Source organism: Cyprinodon tularosa, unplaced genomic scaffold, assembly GCF_016077235.1.
Source record: "Cyprinodon tularosa strain WSP-4 unplaced genomic scaffold, ASM1607723v1 ctg192, whole genome shotgun sequence".
NCBI classification, from domain to species: Eukaryota; Metazoa; Chordata; class Actinopteri; order Cyprinodontiformes; family Cyprinodontidae; genus Cyprinodon; species Cyprinodon tularosa.
This window is the reverse complement of record NW_024038688.1, coordinates 121421-128267: the sequence shown is the minus strand read 5'-3', so window position 1 is coordinate 128267 and position 6847 is coordinate 121421.

The following is a 6847-nucleotide window of genomic DNA, read 5'->3' as shown; positions in this document are numbered from 1 at the left end:
TTATGGGGAAAATAACTGATATGGATGATGGATAAAATGTATCATACTGTTTTTGTTTGTATATATGGTAGAAGAGATTATTGTGGTTAATAAACGCAATTCGAAGATGGGAGTTTGTAAAGCTCAATTGGAAAAACTGAAATAAAAAAAGAGAAGATTTAAGTTTTAAAATCTGTAAAAAAAAAAAAAGTTTGAAAATAATGAAATCTGAAACAATTTAACTTGGAAAAAATAAAATATAAAAAAGCTGTTTTATCTGAAAAATATAAAAAACAAATGTGAAAAAATAAATATGAAAAATAAATGTGAAAAAAAAAATAGATTGGAAAAACAAGATTTGAGAAAAAAACACAAAGTTACTACAAAACAAAACAACTTTTGATTAAAAAAAATTCTACAAATTTTGATATCTGGTTTCCATTTTTAATTTTTTTTATTTTAAAGCTACAGTGTGTAATAATTACAGGGATATACAGTCAGAAATGTAATATATTATACATAACTATGTTATTCATCATCATCTACGAGCTCAGCCTCTTAACCTTAATATTTGCGTTGCCTTAGAATTCGTTATTTATAATTACATAGGAGCGGGTCTCGCAGCCATGGAGGCAGACATCTTTGCGCTACGGCAGCGCAGAGCCAACAAACTAGCGATTGCGAGATCGCCAAAACGTCAAGGTAGGTGAAGCGGACGTCTTGGAAGACATTTTGTCCCGTAACGCTCGCCGTACTGTTGGGGGGGAGAAGCGGTGGGGGGGAGATGTTCATGTTGCTGCAGTCTGCAGTCTGACCGCTAGATGTCGCTAAAAGTTACACACTGTAGCTTTAATTAGCAAAACATCTTCTTTGGTTGCAACAATATTGACTCCACATAGGTGTGAGAGTGTTTGCGGTTGGTCTTGTGTCCCTGTACGGACTGGTGTCCTGTCCAGCCCGCCCTGTTTCAAGTTCCTTATATGCAAGGGGCAAAAGGCAGATGACACGAAAACTTAATTTATCAGGAACAAAACAGTGTTGCAATAAGCATGCCATGTATTATTGTGTTACACCTGATTTAATATGTTTAAAAATATATATTGTGCAGACTGAAAATATAATGACTGAGTGGTTAGGGCAGATTTGAGGGCTCCAGTCTATCCACAGCATTACTGTTTTCTCACTGAACAGATGGCTTCAGCAGTGCTGGGAACACCGGTGCAGGCTATTGGCTCCATAGCCATGCAGGAGGGGATTGCCTGTTGCTTCACACATGTTCCAACAATATGGTGGTCCTCCAGTACCGCTGGACCAGTTGGTAATTAAAAGGGCTCCTGTTTCCATCAAACTATAGGGGCATCTTTAATGATGTTGTTTGAATAATTTAGTAAATACATTTACATTTTAGGGGCTATGGACCATATAATTAAAGAGATGCTTTGATTGAAGAAACGTTACTGCAAATAACATGTTGTGATCTGCTTTTAGCCTTTCTTTGTGCATCCCTTCATATTAGAATGCAAATTTTTGATTCACTTTCATGACACGTCTTACCGAAAGACTCGCTTCATTTCCTCAGATTCCTGCATTGATGCTCCCCATGCAGAAGGAAACGCTGCTCAGTTCAGATTCTTGTTAGTTTGAGACAAAGATTATTGAAAGGATGCGACTTTTCCCAGAAGATGGCACTGTTTGATTTCCTTCAGTGGTGGCGGGTCATCAGGAGGCAGCACCAGGAATCCTCTCATCTCTCTCTGTCACGTTCCTGTTGGTGTGAAGTCAGCAGACAGACAGACAATAATTCCTGTCTTAGCTGATATTGTTTTAAAAGCTTCAATAAATTTGCCATAAATGCCTCTGTCAAGACATGAGTCACGATGAGCTAACATTACCAGCTGAATGACTTTGGAGTTTTTAGGGATGTTTGATGTTCAGGGCAGAAACACAAACAAACTTCAGAGCATTAGATATTGAACATTTTCTTATTTCAAATCTCTTCTGCTCTGCCTAGAAAGGTGTTTTCCCTTTGCATTTAACTGCCCTAATACAAAACTATACATTAGTGTATATAATTTTAAGCAGCTGAGTCTGTTTTAATGCATACCTAAAGTATATATTTTTAGGCTGAATCTCATTAGATGGTGATGAAGATGAATGTGGTCAATGACTACGAAAGGTGAAGGTGACAGGGGAGTGCTCTGACGCACAGGTCCACTGATGGGCTCTAAAATGATTCGCTGCTCCAGAAAAGAAAAGAAAAAATCTCTCAGGAAACGACACAACATGCAGTAATGTTTGCTATTCATAAAACATATACAGTTTTAATATTCCCCCAATAAAAGTGTTTTATGCATGCTTTACTGAGGATAAATCCAGTTTTTATTTGCAGTCTCTAAAGCGTCGAAAGGGGAGGAATTCAAGTTTTTCTAATATAAAGCTGGAGAAGGAGGTTTTTGAAAAATCTACACATTATTTTGCATTTTGTTTTAGAACAAAAAGTCATCAATAGCAGCTGAACACAAAGTTAGGTTGAATAGGATTTCTTTGTATATTGATAGGCTTTGTTCCTGTTGCTGCAAACCCTCATTCTGTCTCTGTTTCTGAACATGCCCTACTAATGAAGTGAAGATCTCTCTTTCTCAGCTTGGACATGCTCAAGCATCTGGAATACACATCGAGGATAAGATTCTCTACGTTCTGTTGATATTCCTCTCCATATGCACAGTCAATGCAAAGGCATGGATACCAACTAAAATCAGCTGAAAACTAGTATCCACACAGCATGGTGTGTTCTGGGTTACTCTCAGTCAGAGGCACTTCACCCATGTTTTTTCATGGGGCCAAAGAGCAAAAAAAAAACATTAAACCAAAAAAATTGTTTATCAAATGGTATATCAATTGAGCCACAGAACCAAGGAGCAACTTGCAGCTTTGAACTGTAAAATTTCCTCGTTATTTTTGCTAAATTCTAATTTTATCTTGGTCTGCAGCTCCTTTAGTGAAAGACTTGGACACCCTGTCTGTAAAAAGGAGCGCTACCGCAGGTCATTCATTCCTGCTGCCACCAGACTCTATAATAATGCATTATATAACCACAATAACTCCTGTAACAACCACTGTGCAGCTATATTATAGTTTTTTATTTATTGACTGTGCAATATTCTGTGCAATATGCTGACTGTGCAATATATGTGAATAGAATAGTCATACCACTACCTCACCATTGTTCCTTACCACTACACTTTAATGTAAAAGTCAATCCACCTGTATATAAGCCATCCTGATTGTACATATGTCACCTCATATCTCTGTGTTACTCCCTGGTATTTTACATTTTTTTTATTTCTTATTTTAATTTCTTTTTCTTTTCTTTTTTTATTTAATTATTTATTTTTATTCCTAATGCACCCTTTCCTCCTTGTTTGCACCTTCTTTTAGTACTATGCCAATATGTGACCAGTGAATTTCTCCAATGTGAGATCAGTAAAGCTCATCTAGTCTAATCTGATTGAAAATGAGTATTTCTAGTTAGAATGTGTTAATTTAACTTTATGTAAAATAAAAAATATAATAATTTACAAAAATAATTAGTCACTGCGTAAACATCTATTTCAAGTCCGTCAATTTTCTGTCACTCTGTTTCCCTGCTGGGGTTGCAACAGGTGCTGGTGCCTGTCTCCAACTGTCAGTGGGTGAGAGGCGGGGTTCACCCTTGACAGGTCACCAGTCCATCTCAGGGCAACACAGAGACAAACAGGACAAACAAGCATTCACAGCTTAGAAGAACTTAGAGAAGCCAATTAACCTACCAGTCAAGTTTTTAGACTGAGGAGGAAGCCGGAGTACCTGGAGAAAGCACGCATGCTCAGGGAGAACATGCAAACTCCATGCAGAAATACCCCACCCCAGGCCAGGAATTTAACCCAGAATCTTCTTGCTGTAAGGCAGCAGTGCTACCCACAGTGGAGCAGTGGGTAGCACTTAGTGGTCTTGATTACTTGCTTCAAGTCATCAGGACTTGAAGTCATCTCCTTCAAGTTAAAGGTGATAATGTGTTTTTGAACACATGATGTCACTCTCTATTGAGGCTGAATGTGACCTCATCGGTGGACCATCTGATGATTGGTGCAGCCAAGGATGAGCAAAAGTTTTTGCTACAAAATAATCTTAGGTTCTACTCAGTACCTAAATAAAACATCAGCGCGGCCAAGTGGCTGCAAACAATCTCAAACAGCAAAATTTGTTAAAGGATATTTATAGATGGGTACAGCTGCTTTTTGTATCTCTGCTTCTGTCTCCTTGAACCCCAGTCGGCCTCAGCAGATGGCTGCTCACACTGAGCCTGGTTCTGCTGGAGGTTTCTTCTTGTTAAAAGCCAGTTTTTCCTCTCCACTGTCACTCCAAGCATGCTTAGTGTGAGGGATTGCCTTCAAGTCAATGAGTCGATAGATTGGTGAACTATAAAGAGCCTTGAGATGACGTGTTGTAAAATGACACTATTTACATAAACTGAATTGAATTGAAGAGATATGCTGCATTACTATAATTATAAGAACTAGTAGATTGGCACTTTAAACATTTTAAGATATGTCCGGACTCTATGATCAATAAATAAAGTAGGTCTAAAGTGAAATTGTAAGCTTTACATAATCAAGTACCTGCTTTGATCCCCACAGACTGCCACCCTGGATCCATGAGTAAGACCCTTAACCCCACATTGCTCCCTGAATGCCGCACAATGACAGGCCAGTGCTCCCCAAGGGGATGGGTCAAATGCAGAGAGTGAATAATTTCTCCAATATGAGATTAATAAATTTAGAATATGTATTATATATAAAGTCCTTGAGATTAAAGATATTGATGTTCTTTGCAATAATATGTCAATGTACATTCATGATTCAGAAACAGCACATATGTTTGACTTATTTTAAATTAAAATGGTCAGTTTTAGTCAATTCAGATTTAGAACTTGAGAAAAAAATCACAAAATCAGTTAAAACAGAAGTTTAGAGGTAAGAAAAACAGATAGGTGGAAGGGACCAATCAGTTATGGTGTCTGTGCCCATAGATCTCATCATATTCAAGCCCTCCACGCCGTCTGCCACCACCATTTATGAACCCAGGGACCATGCTTCTGAAAAGAGGGGCAGAAATGTGACAGTCCAGTCACTGTGCCTCTGAGTTATGATAAGTCCTGGCTAGTCGGCCACAGGGATTTCCCTTTGGCTGACCGGTCAACGTTCATGATTTTCAATGGGGATTCTGTGGAATCAAATCCTGCCTGCGCCCTCTGCTGTGTACCCTGTCACATTAGCATGTCAGGTGACCTCTGAGAGCAATCAGTTGCAATGGATTGTATTTGAGATCTCAAAGGGAAAGAGGATGGATTTAATAACACGGCACCCTTTATAATGTATCCCATAAGATCCCAGTAAAGTACATTTACACATGTTTTTGTCAAGGTTTGGTAGGGGTTTTTGAGCACCCAAAGCTGAGATGAGTTTTGCTGATTTAACAAGGAAACCAAAATAGGAAACCAAAAATCAGCAGATGCCAAGAAAAAAACAACACAGGGAGCAAGCAATGAAGCAACAAATCAACAAGAAACCAGCAATGAGGATCTGCACAGATGGTGTTTACATGGGGAACAGAACAAAGGCAAGGCTAATGAGCTGATATGGGGCAGGTGTGAATACAACTAACTAGAAGGGAGCCAAAGTTAAAGGAACAGACACAAGGGGGCAACAGAGAGTAACTGAAGAACAACACTGAGAGAAAACAACAAAGACACAAAATTGTAAAGAAACTAAAAGTAAACCTAAATAATTGGCAGAACATTGACAGGTTTAGTAGCAAAACAATAAAAAAACATAGAAAAAGTAGATTGCAGTGGTAAAGAGATAAACAATATGTGAATTATCAAATAAAATAAAAACATAATTGTTGCCAAGATAAGATGATTATGGAAAAAATTCATAATAAAATAACTGATAATAAAATGAAGGAACCTAAAGTTGATTTAGGAGACCAACTGATCCACTGTTTGTGATGATTTTTGGAGCTAAGCCATTCAGTGTTTTATAGACTAACAGAAGTATTTTAAAGTCTATTTTCAGAGTGATACAAGGAGCCGGTGTGAAGACATTAGAACTGGGGTGATGTGCTCCACTTTCTCTGGTTAAGTGAGGATGCAGGCAGCAGCATTTTGGATCAACTGCGGCTGTCTGACCGATTTTTTCAGCATAAACCAGATTGATCAGTGTAGTTAAATTTGAATTCTGCACATAATGATCTGAAAAGCCTCATGTAGAAAGTGTTGACAAAAGGGAGGGACATTCAGTACAATTTTTCAAGCTGATTGAGTACCTGCCTAGCAGAGTTAACTCATAAATCAAACTCTTACTAAAACCGATCGGGAGGAACTCGCTAACATCCTCCCATTCACAAAGGCAAAAATTGCATCCTTTTGCTCTTTATTAAAAAAGAAATACAAGGTATTCCATCTAAAACCAGCACGGCCATATTTGTTTTGCTTTAGCCTTAAACCTCTGCTTGACGCAGTGACATCATACACGTCACCGCATTGTAATGGTCCTAATCGAGGCTCATGCATGTGTTGGCTTCTAGCAAGATCTATTTTTGGGAGTTTGTGGTCTCACAAATCTCCCGACAATTAATCATACTCACAAGGTAACAGAGCATGTAAACGGAGCGTGGCGGAATTCCGGCTCCCCGCTCAGGAGCATGTTTGCTCATTTGCTCTGCCACTCAAAGTTGCGCCAGGACGCTCTGCTCAAAATCTGCTCCGCGCTCACCTTAATCGAGCGAAATCGCTCCACACTCCCTCAAATTTTCAGGAGAAGGGATT